Below are 23,373 nucleotides of genomic sequence, written 5' to 3'. Positions count from 1 at the left end.
AGCAGGACACCTACTCTTACTAAGAAATGGACACAGAGTCCTTCAGTTTTTTTTTTTTTTTTTTTTTTTATAAGTACACGGAGTGATTCTGTTGAAGATTAGAGCATAATGTCTAGGAATTGATTCCTTTCGTTTGCTTACACTGTTCTCATGTTGTTGTAGAAAAGGCCTGTCAGCCCTGTATTGACAGTGCCTTCCACCTCAAACATCCTCTACAACTAGGTATTGTGGAGCTTGCAACGCCTTTTTATTCTTTTTTTTTTTTTTAAGGTATTTGATTTTTTTTATAAAGATTTATTTATTTTATTTTATGTACAGCATTCTGCCTGCATATGTGACTGCAGGCCAGAAGAAGGCATCAGATCTCATTACAGATGGTTGTGAGCCACCATGTGGTTGCTGGGAATTGAACTCATGACCTCTGGAAGAGCAGTCAGTGCTTTTAACCGCTGAGCCATCTCTCCAGCCCACCTTTTTATTCTTTTTTTTTTTTTCTTTTTTTTTTGGAGCTGGGGACCGAACCCAGGGCCTTGCGCTTGCTAGGCAAGCGCTCTACCACTGAGCTAAATCCTCAACCCCCACCTTTTTTATTCTTAATAAATCTCTCTCTCTCTCTCTCAATCTCCCCCTCCCCTCCCCCTGCCCCTCCCCCCTCCTTTCCTCCCCTTCACCCTTCTCCTCCCCTCCTCCTCTCCCTCCCCTCCCTCCCCTCCCCCCTGTCCATCCCCTCCCCCCCTCATCCCTCCCTCTGTGTTTGTGTTGAATGTGAATACTGTTTACCACAGCATGCGTGCTGACCTCCCATCTCCCTGTAGGATTGCTGGGATTACAGACACCTGCTATTCAAGCGGCTTCCTTCGGGGTTGGGGGATGCAAATTTAGGTTCTCAGCTTTGTCAGGCAAGAGCCATATACAGCCCGCCCCAGTCAGTCAAAGTGCATACTTCAGTGGGGCAAATCACATCACACTGTGCAGCTATTCTGCTGTCTGTCTCTGGAACTTCATTTTTGTCTTCCCAGACTGGAGCTCTGGATCTGTTAAACAGTTATCCACTCCTTCTTCTCCCTCAGCCTCTGTCATGTAATTATCAATTTTCTGCCTCTATTGAATTTTGCTGCATACACACAATGGACTCATAGGATATTTTGTGATTGGTTTGTTTCTGTTACCATAAGGTCTTCAAGATTCAACTACATTGTAGCATGGATCATAATTTCCATTCCTGAATAGAATCTCATTCTACAGTCCCAACTTTCATGACACTTACTATACAGCCAACATAGTTTCAAGCTCCTGGCAATCTTTGTGGTGCAGGCTCTCAAATGTTGGGATTACAGGCGTAGACCACCATGCTCCTTTAACCTCTGCTTTTTAGTTTCGATGTTTGGACTCTTTAGGTTAATGTATTTCTTGAGAAGATTATGGTTACACCATTTTGTTGTTCATCTTATCCTCTTCCTTTTTATGTTTTGTTTCATACTGAGATTATTTTAATTCATTTTATTATTTTGTGGGCTTCTTAGCAACATGTCTGTTATTTTAGTGATTGTTTTAGGGCTCACAATATATATATTTAAAATCACACTCTGCAGTCAAATGCTATTCCACCTCATGTAGAATAAATACCATGCCACAGTGGATCTTTATTTCTCCTCTGGGATTTTTGTGCTGTTGATACATACTTTACTTCTGCATGTTATATACTCCCTATTTGTTTAAAATTTTGGTTTAACGTTGTTCTTAAGGATAATGAAAACCTAGTATGATGTATTTAGCACAACTTTGCTTTTCATCTTGTTTGTGGATCTGTATTTCAGTCTTATAATAGTTTCTTTTTGACTGCCTTTGACATTTCTTGTGGCTTAGGTTTCTTGGTGATAAATGTGTTCACTTTTGGTAGATTTGGAAAAAATATTCTATATAGCCTTTAATATATTTTTAAAAGGTCTATCTATCTATCTATCTATCTATCTATCTATCTATCTATCTATCTATCTATCTATCTATCTATCTATCGTATACAGTAGCTGTCTTCAGATACCAGAAGAGGGCATCAGATTCCATTACAGATGGTTGTGAGCCACCATGTGGCTGCTGGGAATTGAACTCAGGACCTCTAGGAACTGCATCTGCTCTTTGGCATCAGCCTCACTGCTCTAGTTTGCTTCTTTGCAGAACTGTGCCATCGTTATTTCCAAGGACAGTGTAGTGGTCAGGATTCCCTAGCGGAACAGAAGTGATAGAATGAATGGGTACATATTATATGTGTAAATATGGACAAGTATGCTATGTATGGCCCGAGTTTAGTTCCCTGAGTCCACATCGTGGAAGAAGAGAACTGGCTTCCAGAAGTTGTCCTCTGACTTCCACATGCTCACTGTGTCACACACACACACACACACACACACACACACACACACACACACACACACACACACACACGTGCATGCATACATAAATGGAGATGTATTAGAGTGTTTGTAGGCTGTGGTCTGTCTAGTCTAACAATGGCTATCTCCCAACAGAAAGGCCAAGAGCCCAAGCAGTAGTTTTTCAGTTCATGAGACTGGATGTCTCAACTCCTTTCAGCCTACATTGGAACCCTAAAGCACATTCCAATGCCAGCAAAGGAACACCTCAGTAGCAGAAGATAGGGAGCAAGCAGGCAAAAGTCCAAAGCTTCCTTATTCCAAGTTCTTTTATGTAGGCTGCTACCAGAAAGTATGACCCACTTTTCGTATGGGTCTCCTGACATTAAATGGTCCAAATTTAGGGTGGGTCTTCCCACCTCAAGTGATCTAATTAAGAACATGCCTCTCACGAGTGCTCAGCTCACTGGGTTTTAATCGATTCTCAAGGTAGTAAGGTGTCCACCAGGATTAGACATCACCGACAGAAATAGCATTAAAATGGAGACACACAGATTAGAGAGATGGCTCAGTGGTTAACAGAACTGACTGCTCTTCCAGAGGACCTGAGTTCAATTCCCAGCAACCACATGGTGGCTCACAACCATCTATAATGGAATCTGATGCCCTGTTCTGGGCATCTGTCTGAAGACAGCTACAGTATACTCATATAAATAAATAAATCTTGAAAAAAAATCAGAGACACATATTTTTAGATTTATTTTTATTTTATGCCTATGTGGATGTTTTGCCTGCATGTGTGTGTTTGTGCACCATGTGTGTGGATGGTGCCCATAGGGGCCAGAAGAGGGTGTGTGCTCCCTTGCAGCTGGAGTTACAGAGTTTTGAGCCACCACTTGAGTGCTGGGAAGCAAATCTCGGTCCTCTGAAAAATCAGGCAGTACTTTTAATCTCTGATTCATCTCTCTAGACCCTTAAAGAGAATTTCTAATCCTCTTCCACGGTGGGAGGGAGGTAAGAGCTACTCTTAAGGATAAACAAATAGGTCCTCGGACTATTTCCTTTTACTGGGAACCTGAAACAGGGGAGAATCCTTAGTCCCAACACCTGTGGAACCTTCTGCCCTCGTAATTAGTAAGAACCCGAGTAGAACGTGCTGGGGAGTCCCTGGTTAGGAGTCAAGAATCAAACTTCAGAAGAACATGGCAAAATATAAGAGAAGAGGAACAGCTTAAAGACAGGTGCCAAAATGGAAGCCAAGAATGAGGAATCCTGGGAAATAAAGGGGAGAGTAGAAGGGAAGGGGTTTAGACTGAGTGGATGATGAGAGAAAGTCAGGGTGGCTCTCTGGCAGAATGGCAGCATCCCCATTGCTTAAATAATCATTAAAAGTTCACCATACTTCTTGCCTGTAACCCGGGTATGGGGTGGGGCTGGGGAATGACATCACAGAGTGGGCTCTTACACACTGAACACATCGTAGAAAACAGAGAGCTGAAGAAAGGAAAGAGCAGTGGGAAACAGGCGTGGAGAACTGCACAGACATCGCAGGCAAAAGAGATGGATGGGTCACCAGAGATCCTGGGTTGAAGTCTCGAGGAATCTCGCAGTAGGAGTCGTCCCGTTTCTATGAGGCTTTTTCTTGTTGAGATCTAGCTTTAATCCGAGGTGATCTGATAGGATGCAGGGGGTTATTTAAATTTTTTGTATCTGTTGAGATTTACTTTGTGACTTAGTATGTGATCTATTTTAGAGACTGTTTGCTGAGGTGCTGAGAAGAAGGTGTTATTTTCTTTTGTATTTGGGTGAAATAATTCTGCTGGTAATCTGTTAGGTCCATTCGGTTTCTCACATCTGTTAGCTCCAATATTTCTTTGTTTCGTTTTTGTCTGCATGACCTGTCCTTTGGTGAGAGTGAGGCATTGAAGTCGTCTACTATCAATGTGTGAGGGTCGATATGCGATTTAAGCTTTAATGTTTCCTTTATGAACACAGGAGCCCTTGCATATATGTTAGGAACTGAAACATCATCTTGGTAGATTTTTTTTTCTTTTTTTTTGATGAGTGTGACGTGTCTTTCCCTGTCTCCTTTTTGAATTTTGGATTAGGTCTAGTGTTACTTATGTTGATTCGGTCTCCAACATTACATGGAATCTGTGCGTCTACAATCAGATGCTGAGGGCCCATGCCCCGGGCTGGTTTGATTGATAAATAAAGTTGCTGGCAGCCAATGACTGGGCAGGAAGACAGAGGCGAGGCGAGACTTTTAGGATTTCCAGGCAAGGAACACAGGAGAGAGAGAGAGAGAGAGAGAGAGAGAGAGAGAGAGAGAGAGAGAGAGAGAGAGAGAGAGAGAGAGACAGAGAGAGACAGAGAGAGAGAGAGAGAGAGAGAGAGAGAGAGAGAGAGAGAGAGAGAGAGAGGATTTCCAGGCAAGGAACACAGGAGAGAGAGAGAGAGAGAGAGAGAGAGAGAGAGAGAGAGAGAGAGACAGAGAGACAGAGAGAGAGAGACAGAGAGAGAGAGAGAGAGAGAGAGAGAGAGAGAGAGAGAGAGAGAGAGAGAGAGAGACACCAAGCGACCAAGCCATGGAAGGAGAAGGCCTGAGAAGTGTAAGACAGATAGATAGACTGCCAGCATGTATGAGTCAGAGACGGTGGCCCAGGAGGGTTGCAGACCTGGGGTCTGGGGCAGCCAGGATAGCATATAGGTTTTAGTAATTAGTAATTCAGGAATATCAGAGGGGCGAGCATGCTACATGCTAGCCATGTGTAGAATTGAAGTGGTCCAGCCACTGACTAAGATGTATTAAATATAAGGGTGTGTGTGTGTGTGTGTGTGTGTGTGTGTGTGTGTGTGTGTGTTTCCCTTTTGGCTTTGCTTGGGTGAGATTATCTATTTTCTGTGTTTTTATGTGTTTTATGGGTTGGAGTTTTCCTTCTAATACCTTCTGTAGGGCTGGGTTTACAGATAGACATAGTTTAAATTTGACTTTGTCATGGAATATCCTGTTCTCTCCATCCATGTGACTGAGCATTTTGCTGTATATGCCTGTTCTGGCATCTGTTGTCCCTTAGAATCTGCAGGATATCTGTCCAGGTCCTTAGGGCTTCTGAGAAGTTGAGAAGTCTCATAGGTCTGCCTTATATATGTTACTTGGCCTTTCAGCTTTTAGTATTCTTTCTTTGTTCTGAATGTTTAGTGTTTCGAACATTATGTCGTGAAGGGTTTTCTTTTTTGGTCCAGTTTATTCAGTATTCTGTAAGCTTCTTGTAGTTTTCTGTTAGGCATCACCTTGTTTAGATTAGGAACTTTTTTCTACAATTTTATTGCAAATATTTTCTTGGCCTTTGAGATGGGTTCTTCTCCTTTTTCTGTTTCTATTATTCTTAGGTTTGGTCTTTTCATAGTGGCCCTGCTTTCCTGGATGTTTTGTGTCAGGCAGTTTTTAGATTCAACATTTTCTTTAACCAGTGTCATCGCAGTGTGGCTTCAACACCTGAGATTCTCTTTTCCGTCTTTAGTATTCTGTTGGTGATGCCGTGTCGGTGGTTCCTGTTCACTAACCTAGATTTCCTCCATTTCTGGAGTTCCTTTAATTTTGTTTTTTCTTTATCACTTCTGTTTCCATTTTCAGGTCTCGAGCAGCTTGATTCATTCTCTTCCTCTCTTTGTTTTTTTCTTGGCTTCCTTTAGGGGATTTATTCAATTCCTCCAATTTTTTTATTTGTCTTTCCCTCCATTTCTTTAAGGAATTGATAATGAACTATTCCTAATATAAATGTGAACAGTGAATTAATCTGGTGTCTGTATTTTTTTCTTTTTACCTTATGATAGTCTCCAATAACTGCCCAGAGAAACCGAGATTTCTTTAAAATTGCCTCTCAATAGCTGAGCAATGCAATGGTCTGTCCTTACCTTTATGCTAATCTGGCTACCCCCCAGCCTCATCCCATGATACTTGCATATTATTATCGATCTGGATCTTCAGACCCCTGGCCCCCTTTTGTGGCTCCAATTCCTCCATCCTCCAGGCACTTTGCACTTCTCTCCCCCTCTCACTAGTGCACACCCTACCTTATCCTCCATTGTGCCCAGCCATTGGCTAATCAGCATTTATTGACAAGGCAGGGAATAAATGGTAAGAACTATTTACACAAACTCCAGACAGGAGATTCTTGGTATAAGCAATGCCATGCCTGGATTGAAACAAGGTAGGAGGGCAGAGAAATCACCATTTGAGTAACCCAAGGGTAGACTTTATGCAGCATACAAAACATTGTGCCTACAAAGGATTTTTCACTTCTTTAAGGACATCTATTATTTTCGTAGGTTTTAAGGTCATTTTCTTGTGCTTCAGCTGTGTTGGAATATTCAGGGTTTGCTGTAGTAGAATGTCTGGATTCTGGTGGTACTGCACTGGCCTGGATGTTGTTGAGTCTGTTCTTATGCTGCTATCTAGCCATCTGGGTTTGAAGTAATTATAGGTCTAGGTACTGACTTCTGAGTTCGTCTTCATTGGATGGGTACTTTGTTCTTTGGTTTCTATTTCCTGTTTGGTTTTCTGGCCAGAGTGACCTGTGGTTGAGTAGAGGGTCTTCACCTGAGTTGGTGGCCATATTCCTAATGACTGGAGTGGTCTCCGGTCCAGCCAGGCACCCTCCTCTGGAGTTTGGGGACTGGTGTTTTGGTGGCTGGCAGCCTCTGGTAGAGCAGAGGACTTCTGCTGGAGTTCATGTGATGTGTTTGTTAACAGTGATGAGCAGTGTACACACATTATTAGCCAATGTCCATTTTTTTTCCTGTCAGATTATCTATGTCTTTTATCAAATTTTATTTTATTTTAAAATTTTATTTGTATGAGAGTTTTGCTTGTATATATGTTTGTATTGTGTGTGATCTTGGAAGCCAGAAGAGGGTGATGGATCCCTAGGGACTGGGGTAATAGATGGCGGTGGGCCACAGTGCGGGTACTGAGAATTGGACCTGAGTCCTCTGGAATAGCAGCCAATGCCCTTGATTGTTGAGCCTTCTTTTCAGCCTAGGCTGTACTCTCTGTTATATGACCCTATCGGTTCTGGCAAGTGGTGGGTTCATCATTCAGAGTATGGTAAAGAGTTTTACTGACCTAAACGTGCCCAGTGGTTTGTATTTTATTCTATCCTCTCTTTCTTGAACACTAGACGACTGGTCCTTTGTTGCCTTCCTAATATTCCTTTTCCAGGATGTCACGAGATTGGAATAATGCAACGTGCAGCCTTTCAGATTATTTTCTTCCTTTAAATACTTTAAAGTGGTTATTCTACCGTCTTTTTGCTTGCATTATTTCTGATGGCAAAATGAAATGAGATTTCTTTTGTTTTGTTTTTCTAAAGCAACAAGTGTTTGTTTCTCAATGTTTTAGGAGCCAGAAGTTCATACTCGAGTTATCAGCCAATTCAGGGCCAGATGAGGGCCCCCTTTCTAACTTGCAGTGGGCCACCTTTTTTCTGTCCACACAGGGTAGAGAGACTCTCCTCCTCCCTCTTCTCTTCTTGCTTCTCCTCCTCTTCCTCTTCTTTTTTTTAAAGACAGGACTTAATTGTAGCCCAAGAGAGCTTGTCCTTCTTAATGATCAAATAGGGTACTGATGTCGTAGTATGTTGACATACTGTGGCAGGACTGTGCCTACACTCGTGTTGTGTCGTGTTATGTTATGTTATGTTATGTTATGTTATGTTATGTTATGTTATGTTATATTATGTTATGTTATGTCGTGTTGTTATGTTGTAGATGCTGTCCTTACCATACACCTGATGGAATGTCAGCCTGAAAGTGAAGAGGGAGATATGCTTGGTCTTCTGGGCTTTGTTGTTTCTACTTTCTTCCCAGTCTTGATCGTTGTAACTTTCTTGGAATTTCAGTAGTACCTCTGAAGATTTCGTGGTAATGGCTAGACCAGAAATCAAGGTCTTCTTTGGCCTCCCCAATCCCAGTATTATATTGAAGCCCTGACCTCCCATGTGATGACATTTGGGGCGGGACACTGAGAAGAAAGGTAATGCTCTTTTGAAAAAGGAAAAGAGAGTAGTTATGGAGTGGGTGAGCCCATAAACTGCACCCCTCTATAAATTGGGAAGAGGAAAATTCCCAGAAATGCCTATCCTCTGATCTCAACGTAAGCTTCCAGAGCTTTAGGGAGATAGGTGCCTATTGAGTCTGTGTCATTTTGTTACTGCAGCTCACAAAGGTAGAGTCGTTCCTGGGCCCAGATCAGTGACATTACATGGGGCAATGGGTACCTTGTTGACCAGCAGCACATTCCTGATTTCAATGAGACCTTCTGTGATCAACCTGGTGAGAGCATGGTCATTACTGTGAGTGCTTTTTGTTCTAGTCCTCTGCCCAGTGTAAGATGACTTGTCTATTAAGACTTCTGTGGGGCTGGAGAGATGCCTCAGCGGTTAAGAGCACTAACTGCTCTTCCAGAGGTCCTGAGTTCAATTCCCAGCAACCACATGGTGGCTCACAACCATCTCTAATGGGATCCGATGCCCTCTTCTGGTGTGTCTGAAAACAATGACAGTGTACTCATATACAATAAAATAAAATAAAATAAAAATAAAATAAAATAAAATAAAGACTTCTGTGCAGTCTACCCCATAGCTGTAAATATGAGGTTTACCAGTCTAGCTGGTGGGAGCAAGTTTTGTTTCTGGTCCCATGTGAGCTTAGGTTAGTAGTCTCCACCATGCCTTTATGTGCTTCTTTGTGCAGCCCTGATCGGTCAGTCGGTCTGTCTTTCTGTCTTTCTGTCTTTCTTTCTTTCTTTCTTTCTTCCCTCCCTTCCTCCCTTTCTTCCTTTCTTGTTTTCCAGACAGAGTTTCTCTGTGTAGCCCTGGTTGTCCTGGGACTTTCTGTGTAGATCAGGCTGGCCTCAAACTTAGAGATCCTCCTGCCTCTGCCTCCTGAGTGTTGGGATTAAATTCATGCACCACCACTGTCCAGTGACATTACAGTTTCTTTTTTTTTTTTTTTCTTTTTTTCTTTTTTTTCTTTTTTCGGAGCTGGGGACCGAACCCAGGGCCTTGCGCTTGCTAGGCAAACGCTCTACCACTGAGCTAAATCCCCACCCCGACATTACAGTTTCTTATACGTGCTCTTTAGTACTCTGCTGGATACTCCTGTCTTTGGATGGCATGTTGGTCTTTCTGAAACTATTACTTCGTTTTAGAAATTCTGGTTATCTGGCCTCAAGTTGTGTGTGTGTGTATACATGCGTGTGCATTTGCATGTGTGTATGTGGTTGGTGAATAACTTTTGGGAGCCTGTTTTCTACTTTGTTTCGAGGCAGGGCCTCCCTGCTTCTGTCCCTCTCTGTACGCCTGGGTAGCTGGCTGTCGAGCTTGTGGAAGATTTTTTCTATCTCCCGTTCCATCTCACCATGGTGAGTTTCCAGTTACTATCACTCCATCATCTCCTCATCTCACACTCTTCAATCCCATCTCTTTGACTTAGGCATTTCCACCCTATTCCTCCTCCTCCTGTGACAGCCTGGAACCTCTCAAGCAGTAAACAAAAAGCGAGTATCACGCTACTTCTTTACAGTCCCATATTCGATGCCCAGGAAAGCCATAATTTATTGTATCTGGGCTCTGTTGTTTTAAGTTGCTTCAGATGGGAGGCTCAGTCTGTTAACTGTTTCTAATAGTTTGGAGACAGAAGTCCGAGAAAGTTGAATCAGAGGAGGGAAGAAAAAGACTGGAGAAGAAGAGGCAAGAGCAGCATAGAACACAGATGAAGTACAACCCAGGGAGGGATGGGTGCCTGTCTTTTGTGGGTGTTCTTATTATTTGATCACTAGTGATGTAGTGGGAGCCATATGCCTCTCTGTCATGGATGTGGTAATGCAGAGGTCTGTGCCCCTGAAGAGTCGGGTATCCGGGAATTCTTGCTTACTGAACAGTAGAGGGTGCCAAGGTGGATGGAGGATGGGATCCAGAAGGTTAGTGTTTAGAAGACTGAAAGATGAGATTGTGGGATGGAGCCCATCCTGCAGGACTACAGAGAGGAACCGATTTCAACACTTACGTGTAGGTGTGCTTGAGCCCATGCTAGTTTTAACTACATCAAACAGCATGAACAAGATATTAGAGAAACGGATGGTCCTGGACAGATGAGGAAGAGAGGAGAGAGAGAGAGAGAGGGAGAGAGGGAAGGAGAGAGACAGCCAGGCAAGCAGATTGATAAGGTTATTATAGGCAGGAATAAGTGTTAGGAAAGTCCCTTTATAGGCAGGAATAAGTGTTAGGAAAGTCTTGCATTCTTGGAAACTTCTGGGCTGAGTGCTAGTTAGAAGCTCTAATTATCTGAGTAAGTAGCTCTGAATGTTAATGCAGAAAGGAGGTGCCCGTAAGTGGTGATGAAAGACAGTTCCCATGCTGGAAACAATAAGGGAGCATTTGCTGGAGTCCGGTAAATTATTTCCTTTTGAAGGAAGAGGTCCCAGGGTCCCCGATGAGAATTGCTGTGAATTTTAAACGCTTCTGCCTCTCCTGATGAGTGTGGGGTGAGATGGCAAAGGCGCTGAAGTCTGGCAGTCTTCCAACCCTTAATCCCTTTTCCATTCTGTGTTTCTGACCCTATGATCTTCATGCAGTTAGCATATTTAATGACTATATAAAATGTGCAGACTCAATTTTAATTAAAAAGTAATGCGAGGTGGTATAGACAGGGTCCCTGAGGAAAGACTGCACGGAAGTTGGCTGGTAGTGGTGCACATCTTTGATCCCAGCACTCGGGAGGGGGTGGTTGGCAGGTCTCTTTGAGTTTGAGGCCGGCCTCAAGCATAGTGAGTTCCAAGTCAGCCAAAGCTACACAGAGGAACCCTGTCTTGAAAAACCAAACCCCCTGTCCCCCAAAGTGCAGGGAGACTTATTTCTCTGGTAAACTCATTTGAGTATGGCCTATTTATAGATATTTTATATAGTTTTACAATATCAACCATATGGCTTTAGTTTTTTAGTTTCTTATTTGCTTACAAAGCATTCGATTTTATTATGGCATTTTCTAAATGGTATTGATTCAGCTGTTATTTTTCTCCCATTTCTCCATCCCCACACTCTCCGTTGGTCCTTCATTCCCCACTGGGCTTTCATCTGCTTTCAAGTCCCCGGAGCCTCTTGCTCTCTGGTGTTTAGATCCACTTTCACAACCCCTTTTTTGCATACATACAAATTCTAAAAACGTTAGCACCTGCATAGGAGAGAGAATATGTGAGTTTTGCTTTTCTGAGACTGGGTTGTCTTGCTCGATATAGTGTATTCCAGTTGCGTTTGTTTTCGAGAGATTTTACTTCTTTTAAAATTAAGTGTGTACGTGTGTGTCTGGGTATTTGTACGTGTGAGTCCAGGAGGTATTGGATGCCTCTGAAGCTAGAATTACAGGATGTTGTGAGCTGCCCAAAGTGGGTTCTTCTAAGAATTGAACTTGGATCCTTTTAACTTTTGAGTCATCTTTCCGCTCCAATTTCATTTCTCTTAAAACCCGAGTAAACTTCAGTTGCATGCATTTGTTATATTTTTCATATCAATTCATCAGTTGACGGGCAGTAGGGACATCTAACTAGCTCCAGTTCCTTGCTATCATGATAATGTAGCAATAGACATGGTATGTTATAAAGTTCTCCTTTGATCATGGGGCAGAGTGGGGTAGCAGAGGCATTTGATAATTCTTTCTCTTCTTTTTAGTGTAGAGGAATATCCACACCAATTTCTGTAGCACTCGTATTAACTTACGTTCCACTCACTGGCAGTGGTAGGGCTCCTGTCCCTCCACATCCTTACAGCGTTTCTCATCATTTGTTTTTTCATTATAGCCTTTCTGACCGGAGTGAGTTAGAATCTCAAAGTAGTTTTAATACCCACTAGTGAAGGATGTTGAGCATTTAAAAACACAAAAACCAAAACCAAACCAAACCAAAACCAACCCAATAAAACGGTGATGACAATAACAACAACAACAACAAGCCCCACAAAAACCCCAAACTGGCTATATGTGTTCCTTCTTTTATTTTTATTCCTCTTCTTAATTAATTTCATTAGCTTTGTGCTTTTGGAGTTCAGGTTTCGCAGGTCTTTATCTATTCTACACCTCAGCTCTCTGTCTGAAGTATAGATACCAGAGGTTTTTCTCCCGTCTCATATGGACGCCGTCCGTTACTCTGCTAATAGTTTCCTTTGTTGTGCATGAACTTTTACATTCAATGTCATCCCATTTGTTGATTCTTGGGACTGGTTTCTAAGCTCTCGTGCCTTTAGCAATAACCTCAAATGTATTATTACCTTCCAATGATTCCCATTTTGAAGGGTGATCTTTGATTATTTTGAATTGATCGTTTTGTACAGGAGAGATATGTAGGTCTAAGTTCACTCTTCTGCAGGTGCATATCCATTCAGCTTTGCTGGCACCACTTATTGAACAGGCTGCCCTTCCCCCAAGTGTCTGTTCTTGATGCCTTTGTCCAAAAAAAAGTCATAGCAATGTAGGTTTGTTCTGGGTCCTCTATCCTATTGCACTGGTCTACATGCCTGATTTTGTCACTGTCACTTGGTAGTGTTTTTTGAGGTTAGGTATTGTGGTCCTCCAGTAGAGTTCTTTCTGTGTAAGATTGCTTTGGCTCTATGTGGTACAATACTAGTATACTGTGGCTTTTGACTGCAAGTCAAGACATTTGATGTAAAGCAGCTATAATATTAAGGGATATTATTCACCTGGAAGTTTGTAGATAGGTTGGACATAGTTCAGTTGGGTTCAAGCTCCTTCTCTTGTTTAGCTTGGCTTTCTTTTGGGTGTTAGCTTCTATGCATGGCACCCCCCTTCATGGGTAGATAGGTACAAGGGCTATTTAAATGATGGTATGGTGCTTCCTTATCCATGTCCAGACAGCATGTCTAGACTCCAGCAGTGTCCTCCTATCCTCATGCTCATCGCTGGACATAAATATCCCTGCATCAGTCAGATCCACTGAGTGTGAACACAGCAGTGAACAGCTTTGCTGTTATCCAGCAGACAAGGAGTCAGATAGCTGTGAGCAGGTACCCAGTGTTTGCACTAACCCATAGCTTATTGATGGACTGAAGAATCAGCCTCTGCTTGGTCCTGAGTATAAAGACGACAGATCTGAAGGTACTGGGAGAGAGCTGCCACCTGTGAAAAGGAAGCAAACTGCTTATTTCTTCCTTTACTTTTATTTTTAAGACAGGGTCTTGCTGGTTTGCCCATGGTGACCTCAAACTGGCCACACTCCTATGCTAGCCATCCAAGTGCTGGGATTGTAGGTATACAAAACTGTACAGCTGGTTTGCAAGTTAACCTTTTTTCCCCCTCTACATTTGCAAAAAAAAAAAAAAAAAGAAAGAAGAAGCTAGGTGGCTTAGCACTTAGTAATTCCTATACTTGGTTGGCAGGCCTGTGAGCTGATCTTAGCTAGTTGTTGTGGCTACATGTGGGACAGTAGAGACACTAAGAGAGGAAGAGAGTAAAGGGAAAGGAAGAATAGGGTATATATCATGCATGGTTTGGATCTTAGTGTCTCACCAACTGAAAAGGAAAAGCGAGGCAGAGACAGTTCCTCAAAGGTATTCTGTAGCGAGGGGAATTTTTCAGGGCCAGTTTTGGTTTTCCCCATGACACTTCTTTTTTAACTATATTTTTATTATTTCAAACAATTTTTTTTTGTTACTTTATATATTTATTTATATACATCCACATGTGAGAACATACCCCACAGCCAGGGCTCCACAGAGAAACCCTGTTCTGAAAAACAAAACAAAGCAAGAAACCCAACCCCTTAAATTAACATTTTGCCATAGAATTGAATATTAATCTTAGTTTGTGTAATAATGATTAAGCACATAGTTATTTCTATCTGTATTTGCATTTTCCATTGTCTTTATTATTAACTTGAGTATTTCTTATATACATTTCGAGTGTTATTCCCTTTCCCGGTTTCCGGGCAAACATCCCCCTCCCCCCTCCCCTTCCTTATGGGTGTTCCCCTCCCAACCCTCCCCCCATTGCTGCCCCTCTCCCAACAGTCTAGTTCACTGGGGTTCAGTCTTAGCAGGACCCAGGGCTTCCCCTTCCACTGGTGCTTTATAGGATATTCATTGCAACCCTCCACGAGTCAGAGTCCAGGGTCAGTCCATGTATAGTCTTTTTTTGGGTAGTGGCTTAGTCCCTGGAAGCTCTGGTTGGTTGGCATTGCTGTACATATGGGGTCTTGAGCTCCTTCAAGCTCTTCCAGTTCTTTCTCTGATTCCTTCAACAGGGGTCCTGTTCTCAGTTCAGTGGTTTCCTGCTGGCATACGCCTCTGTATTTGCTGTATTCTGGCTGTGTCTCTCAGGAGCGATCTGCATTCACATTTTGATCATCCGTCTTGAGTTTCATTTGTTCTAGGCATCTAGGGTAATTCAAGCATTTGGGCTAATAGCCACTTATCAATGAGTACATACCATGTATGTCTTTCTGTGATTGGGTTAGCTCACTCAGGATGATAGTTTCCAGTTCCAACCATTTGCCTACGAATTTCACAAAGTCATTGTTTTTGATGGCTGAGTAATATTCCATTGTGTAGATGTACCACATTTTCTGTATCCATTCCTCTGTTGAAGGGCATCTGGGTTCTTTCCAGCTTCTGGCTATTATGAATAAGGCTGCGATGAACATAGTGGAGCACGTGTCTTTTTTATATGTTGGGGCATCTTTTGGGTATATGCCCAAGAGAGGTATAGCTGGATCCTCGGGCAGTTCAATGTCCAATTTTCTGAGGAACCTCCAGACTGATTTCCAGAATGGTTGTAGCAGTCTGCAACCCCACCAACAATGGAGGAGTGTTCCCCTTTCTCCACATCTCGCCAGCATTTGCTGTCACCTGAGTTTTTGATCTTAGCCATTCTCACTGGTGTGAGGTGAAATCTCAGGGTTGTTTTGATTTGCATTTCCTTATGACTAACGATGTTGAACATTTCTTTAGGTGTTTCTCTCAGCCATTCGGCATTCCTCAGCTGTGAATTCTCTGTTTAGCTCTGAACCCCATTTTTTAATAGGGTTATTTGTCTCCCTGCTGTCTAACTTCTTCAGTTCTTTGTATATTTTGGATATAAGCCCTCTATCTGTTGTAGGATTGGTAAAGATCTTTTCCCAATCTGTTGGTTGCCGTTTTGTCCTAACCACAGTGTCCTTTGCCTTACAGAAGCTTTGCAGTTTTATGAGATCCCATTTGTCGATTCTTGATCTTAGAGCATAAGCCATGGGTGTTTTGTTCAGGAAATTTTTTCCAGTGCCCATGTGTTCCAAATGCTTCCCTAGTTTTTCTTCTATTAGTTCAAACAATTTTAAAATTTAAATATATTTTGATAATATTTTCCCTACTATCAAATCCTTCCAGATCCTCCCCCTTCCCTACTCACCCAATTTCAAGTTCTTTCTTAACAAAACAACAAACAAAACCCAATACAATAACAGCCCCACCAAAAGCAAGAAAGGAAAACCACACTCAAAGTGGAAAAACACCACCACCATCATAAAAAACAAAAAAAGTCCCCAAACCCCACTAAATTGTAACCAAAGAAAAGCATATGTATGCATGCAAAAATCTCTGAGTCTACCATATGGTAGTCAACTACTACTGAACTTGAGGTCAGTCCTGGGGGTTGATATATGCAGTGCCCATTGGAAAAAAAGACGTTTTTCTCTCCCAGCAGGTTTAAGTGATAGTTCAGTTGTTGACCTTTACCCCAATGGGTAGGTTTTCATCCATCCATCCATCCATCCATCCATCCATCCATCCATCCATCCATCCACTCATCCATCTGTCTGTCCATCCATCTATTCATCCATCTGTCCATTCATCTATCCATCCATCCATTTATCCATTCTTTTTCTTAAAAAATAAGATATAACAAAAATAAATAGTAAGGTAGAACAGAAACTATCACATTAAAGTTGGACAAGACAAAACAACAGAAGAAAAAGTGCCCAAGAGAAGGCACAGGAATTGGAGACCTACACAGAGGACCTGGTGCAGACCTGTGTGAGCCTTGTGCTTGGTGCTTCAGTCTCTGTGAGTTCATATGAGCTTTGCTATGTTGATTTAGAGGGCCTTGTTTTCTTGGTGGCCTTCATCTCCTTTGGCTCTCATACTCTTTCTGCCTCCTTTTCCATGGGGAGTTTCCTGAGCTCTGAGGGGAGGGATTTGATGGAGACATCTCATGTAGAGCTGTTTTTTCCAGTCTCTATGTGTTGTTATGTCTCGCTATGGGTCTCTGTATTTGTTCCTGTTTGCTGCAGGAAGAAGCGTCTCTGATGATGGATGAGCAAGGGACTGATTCATGAGTATAGCAAAATACTATCTTTTTCAGTGAATATTAAAAATACCCACAAACCCAGGGAAAATATATGTTTGTGTGCACTCTGTCTGGCGCTACAGACTTCTATTTTTCCCTGTACTAGTTGTGACCTGCGAGCAGAAACACCCCCCCCACCGCCCCCCACCCTCTTACCCCCCCCCACTCCCATGTTTCTTTTAAGGTTCCTGCTTTTGGGCCATCATGTGACTAATCCTGATGCCAGCCCTCTCTCACTTAGACAATAAAACTCAACTCTAACTCTCAGACTGATAATTAAATTTTTAGTGGATCCTTGCCACACTTTGGGCGCCACCTATTGCAGTAAGTATTAAAAATATCCACAAACCCTCGCTAGCCGGCATCGTAGTCGAGCTGTATGGTACTAGTGGGGTATTTTCATCTCAGTCAGCAAAGTGTCTCACCTGCTAAGCTCCCAATCTCTATCCCACGCTGCTGCCAGCTACAGTCTGAGCCTGGCAGCAACCTCTCCATCCATATAGCTCCCTAGGCGGGTTGCTGCCACACCAGTTTCAACCAGAGACCACCTATCTCGCGGCTCTCTCACTGCGGACTCTGCTCAATTCCCAGCAACCGCCCCCTAATGGTTATAGTATCAACTCCCAGCAACCCTTTAAAATCAAAACTCCAGATGTTTGTAATTTAGCAATCGGATTTATAACTTAAATTCTCATTCCACAAAACGTCCACACAATGAACTCATAACCAATTGATAATGATATTAACTGCCCACCTAGATAAGATAAATTGACCTATGAAAATCCATCCCTTAGGGAATATAACTACCTGTGGCCACTTAAGGCCACACGGATCTGGGTCATCCTTCTCTGCCTTCATCTTAGTTCTTCTCTCTTTCTTCTCTCTCTCCCCTTACCAAAACTCCCTCCCTGCCCCCTTTCTCACTGTCCAATCGCAGGCCCTGCACCATCCTGTGCAGGCCCTCACCTGCATAAAGACAACAGTCTACAACTATCAGGAGTAATTTTATCTCTACTCCTCCTCCCCTTCAGACCAATATTATTTGGTTTTGCTTTAGGTCACCGAACTCTCTACTCTCGTGTTCTTGGGCTTCATCTTGTGGTGTGGGTTGTAAGTCAAATCAGACGTTGGTTGGTTACTCCCACAAGCTTTGGCCACCATTGCTCTAACATATCTTGCAGGTAGGACACAATTGTAGATCAGAGGGTTTATGGAGGGCAAAGTGTTCTCTTTTGAGAGTATGCAGAGTATGATCCTGTATCGCAGATGCTGGAACATAAGGGTGAAGGCTCTATGTAGGTACCAGCTCAACATTTTGACCTTCAGTGAACTGTGCAGGTGTTATCTTCAACAGTGGGGCCTTTCTGTTTTGTTTTTGTTTGTTCGTTGAAGAGCAACTTATGGTCTTGGCAGTAGCCTGAGTTGTTTGGAGGTTTCCGTGGGGCCTCTTTGACCAACAACTCAATTAGAGGTAGCCGAATCCCAGAACTGGAAGCTGCATTTGGTGACAAGAGATGGCCAGTTGGGGTTCTGTCTCCCCTATTTATTATTTGGCAATTTCATTTAGATAACCTTCATATATGTATATATTTTAGAAGTCCTCCATCTTTTTTCCTCTTACACTCTTTCTGCCTCTTCCTTTGGGTTCCCTGAGCTCTGATGGGAGGGATTGGATGGAGACAGCTTATTTAGAGCTCTGTGTTCCAAGGTCTTTTTCTCTCTGCACGATGTCTGGGTGGGTCTTTGTATTTGTTCCCAAATTTTGCAGGAGAAAACCTCTTTGATGATGGCTGAATAAGGTGATATGTGAGTATAGCAGAATGTCATTAGGAATCATTTTATCACTACTTCTCTTCCCCCACCCCCTCCGCCCTTTCAACCTGTAGTATTTACTTTACCCTAGGTCTCTGGGCTATCTTTTCTCTGGTTTTTGATCACCCAAGAACTGGTTCTAACTCATGGAGTGGACCTTAAGTCAGGTCAAACATGAGTTGGTTACTTGCATAAGCTTTCTGCCACCATTGCCTTAGCATATCTTGCAATCAGGACAGCATTGTAGCTCAAAGGCTCTGTCTTAGTAGGGCTGTGAAGAGACACCATGACCAAGATAACTCTTATAAAGGACAGCATTTAATTGGGACTGGCTTACAGGTTAGAGGTTCAGTCTATTATCATCATGGCAGGAAGCATGGCGGCATCCAGGCAGGCACGGTGCTGGAGGAGGAGCCAAGAGTTCTACATCTTGATGCTAAGGCAGACTGCATCTCCACAGTGGGCAAAGTTTCAAAACCCACCCCACAGCGATGGGCTTCCACCACAAGGCCACACCTATGCCATCAAGACCACACTTCCTAATAGTGCCGCTTCCCATGAGCCAAGCATATTCAAATCACCACAGGTTCTGTAACTGGGTTGGTGTTTACTTTTTTGGGGGTGGGGACCGTGAGCCTTTAGAGAACCTTTACTAGCAAAGATACTTAGACCATAGGCCTGAAAGTTCCATGTAGATACCAGCTCAATTTCCAAGTTCAGTGACTTGTGTGGGTGTTGTCTTAAACAATGGGACCTTGTCAGTTTTTGGAGAGCAACCATTATCTTGGTAAAGCCTGGGTTGTTTTGGGATTTCCAAGGAACTCTTTGGCCAACAGTTAAATTGAATGTAATCCAGTTCTATTAATGGAAACTTTGTTTAGTGATGAGATATGTCCAGTTGGGACCTCTGTCCCTTGATTATTTGGAGACTTCATTAGGATAATCTTTATTTTGCTTCATTAGATTTTCCATACACTAACCTTCAATGCCCCTCTTAGCTGTCTTTCCCCTGTTCTCTTCCCAACTCCATCTGCCCTCCTCCCTACTTGACCTTTTGTTCCTCCCTATTGCAGAATATTTGATGGCACTGTGAAACCCTGTGACCGTGTTATTTAGTGGAAAAAAAATGCTTCTAGTTGTCGATGGCTCAGCTATCTAGCACGCACCTTTAATCCAAGAACTTTCTGTTTATTGTACACAAATTAAATCAAGTCAATGATAGGTCAAGAGGTGGAGAAAGCCCAGTTGACTGGGAGTGGAAAAAAACATAGAGAGTAAGAGGGAAGTCAGGAGGACAGATAGAGAGAGACACACAGGAAGTTTGAGGGGAGGGACATTTAGTTTGAGGGTTTGAGACAGTGGGAGAAGGCGGGCTCCCCTTTTGGGGGTGGGGCAGCATTGGCTGTGGAGGAGGTCAGCTGGTTGGTTTCTCTGCCTCACTGAACTAGCAGGTTTTCACCTAGCGCCTGGCTCCTGAGTTTCATTGGTAAAATCAAACAATTGAGATTTTTTTTTCTTTTTTTTTCGGAGCTGGGGACCGAACCCAGGACCTTGTGCTCGCTAGGCAAACGCTCTACCACTGAGCTAAATCCCCAACCCCAAGACTTTGTTAAAAACAACACCTCCCTTTAACTCCCAGGCCACTTATAAAATCTGTTCTATTTTCCCCTCTGAGGGGGATCCATGTGTTCTTCCTACTCCCATTCTGTATACCTAACTTCTACTGGTCCATGGACTGTAGCTTGGTTGTCGTTTATTTAATACCTAATATCTGTATATAAATGAATACCAACCCTACATATCTTTCTGGGTCTGGGTTACCTCACTCAGGATGATTTTTTTCTAGTTCCATCCATTTGCTTACAAATTTCATGATGTCATTTTTAATGGCTGATTAATATTCCATTACAAAATTCATATTCTTTACAGCTGACACATCATGGGCTGGAGTGTTTACTAAATCAGCCTCATATTGGTCTGACTTATTTTGTGCATCAATTTGCATAACAACCTTATTCATATTGGTCTTCAACTCCAACCCCATTCTCCCATCGCTAATTCTCCAAGAATATTGGGAATCTTGTGTACGTGGAATATCAAATCCAGTTCGCAGGCATTTTCAAAACATTTGTCTAGTATCTAGTATTTGAATTAGATCTAAAAACACCAACTTCACTTTCTGAGGAGCCCACATAGAAGACAAAATCTAGTGTAGCACAATGTCTATAAACCAGTTTGTCAGATCCTCCAACTGATAGTCCTCTTGGGGAATTACGAACATTTGCTGTGGTTTAGACACCAAGTGGAAAGTCCCCCTTGATTTGCTGCTGAGAATCCTCACTCTAGGGCTGGCAGAACTTGGAAGTCCACAGCTTCCCCTAGGTGTTGAAGATGAGGATGGCCTTGATCTTGGCTATAGTGGGCAGGGCAGCTGACTGCCGATGGGGGCAGGGTGACCGTGGGCTGGGGTTGGGATGGAGGCGGGCATGCAAGCCTTACACTCTGGCCCACTGAGGATTGAGCTTGTCTCCACTGCTTCCCTCCCCATCTGCCCCTTGATTTTTTAGGTCGAAACAATAGCGAGTCTGTCTCCTTGGCTGCAGAAAGACACTGCGGCGTTGAAGTTGAGCCAAGGACACGGGTGTCCTGTCTCTCTGTACAGGATAAAATCCTGCAGCATTTTTCTCATTAAAAGGAAACCATTAGTGAGAAGTAGTTGTCCAAATAACATCTCAAATTGATTTAAGTCTACTGTTTTCAGGACTGTGGTCCTTTGGGCTATTAGAGAGACATATGAATCATTTTAACCTCTGGCTATAGTGTCTTATTGGGGTAAGTTTTATGACAATGGAAGCACTAAAATTAACCACATTCTTTTTTTACTGTTGAGCCCATTGAGGATCTGGACCATAAGGGGTCGGTCGCCCTTCCTTGAGCCTTCCTTTGCTCAGTTGTTGAGGACAAAACGGCAACCAACAGATTGGGAAAAGATCTTTACCAATCCTACAACAGATAGAGGGCTTATATCCAAAATATACAAAGAACTGAAGAAGTTAGACAGCAGGGAGACAAATAACCCTATTAAAAAATGGGGTTCAGAGCTAAACAGAGAATTCACAGCTGAGGAATGCCGAATGGCTGAGAAACACCTAAAGAAATGTTCAACATCATTAGTCATAAGGGAAATGCAAATCAAAACAACCCTGAGATTTCACCTCACACCAGTGAGAATGGTTAAGATCAAAACTCAGGTGACAGCAAATGCTATGAGGATGTGGAGAAAGGGGAACCCCTCCATTGTTGGTGGGGTTGCAGACACACAACCTTCTGGAAATCAGTCTGAGGTTCCTCAGAAAATTGACATTGAACTGCCTGAGGATCCAGCTATACCTCTTGGGCATATACCCAAAAGATGCCCCAACATATAAAAAGACACGTGTTCACTATGTTCATCGCAGCCTTATTCATAATAGCCAGAAGCTAGAAAGAACCCAGATGCCCTTCAACAGAGGAATGGATACAGAAAATGTGGTACATCTACACAATGGAATATTACTCAGCCATCAAAAACAATGACTTTGTGAAATTCGTAGGCAAATGGTTGGAACTGGAAACTATCATCCTGAGTGAGCTAACCCAATCACAGAAAGACATACATGGTATGTACTCATTGATAAGTGGCTATTAGCCCAAATGCTTGAATTACCCTAGATGCCTAGAACAAATGAAAATCAAGACGGATGATCAAAATGTGAATGCAGATCGATCCTGAGAGACACAGCCAGAATACAGCAAATACAGAGGCGTATGCCAGCAGGAAACCACTGAACTGAGAACAGGACCCCTGTTGAAGGAATCAGAGAAAGAACTGGAAGAGCTTGAAGGAGCTCAAGACCCCATATGTACAGCAATGCCCAACCAACCAGAGCTTCAGGGACTAAGCCACTACCCAAAGACTATACATGGACTGACCCTGGACTCTGACCTCGTGAGGGGTTGCAATGAATATCCTAGTAAGAGCACCAGTGGAAGGGGAAGCCCCTGGGTCCTGCTAAGACTGAACCCCTAGTGAACTAGACTGTTGGGAGAGGGGCAATGGGGGGGGGTTGGGAGGGGAACACCCATAAGGAAGGGGAGGGGGGAGGGGGATGTTTGCCCGGAAACCGGGAAAGGGAATAACACTCGAAATGTATATAAGAAATACTCAAGTTAATAATAATAATAAAAAAAAAAAAAGCAAAAAAAAAAAAAGTATTGTAATGTACTTCACTAAAACAAATTATACAAATCATGCTATATTGTATTATATTGATTATTCAAAAGGAGATAGTCACTCACTCCCAATAACAAAATCCCTTCCTTTTATACATTCTTCATAATTATAAATCACATTTTGAAATTGTAGATTTCCCTGAACCTAATAAACTCCAGATATTATTCAGCAAAAGTACATCTAATGTGCTTAGTTAAGCTATTGTGTGAGAATTTAGTTTTTTTTGCTCTACCTTTAAAATGATGAAAAATGCATTCAGAAAAAAATTATAAATAAAGAAATTAAAATGAAAATGTTACAGAAAGGCTAATAATCTAAATCTTTGATCATGTGAACTATAAAAAAAATAATTGTCTTACTTTTAGTGGTTTATTTTTTATTCCAAAGTTGAATGTCTTAGAGCTATGAAAACATACATATTTTATTTTAAAATTAGATTTACAATAAAATGTCCACAGCATTTTTTCTTCTGAAGAGCTTCACTATGTTTAGGGCATGTATAAACAGTAATTAAAACTCAGTGTGTGATAA

General features: G+C 42.4%; 1 protein-coding gene and 1 pseudogene across 1 annotated transcript in view; one reads left to right on the top strand and one right to left on the bottom strand.

Annotated features, from left to right (window-relative positions):
- Nxpe3 (neurexophilin and PC-esterase domain family member 3) overlaps positions 1–23,373 on the top strand; it is an 86,323-nt gene that overhangs the window by 7,397 nt on the left and 55,553 nt on the right. The window lies entirely within an intron of this gene.
- LOC116897723 overlaps positions 20,464–23,373 on the bottom strand; it is a 30,104-nt pseudogene continuing 27,194 nt past the window's right edge.

The sequence above is a fragment of the Rattus rattus genome, chromosome 4, assembly GCF_011064425.1.
Source record: "Rattus rattus isolate New Zealand chromosome 4, Rrattus_CSIRO_v1, whole genome shotgun sequence".
Classification (NCBI taxonomy): Eukaryota; Metazoa; Chordata; class Mammalia; order Rodentia; family Muridae; genus Rattus; species Rattus rattus.
This window is presented reverse-complemented; position numbering and strand designations above follow the sequence as displayed.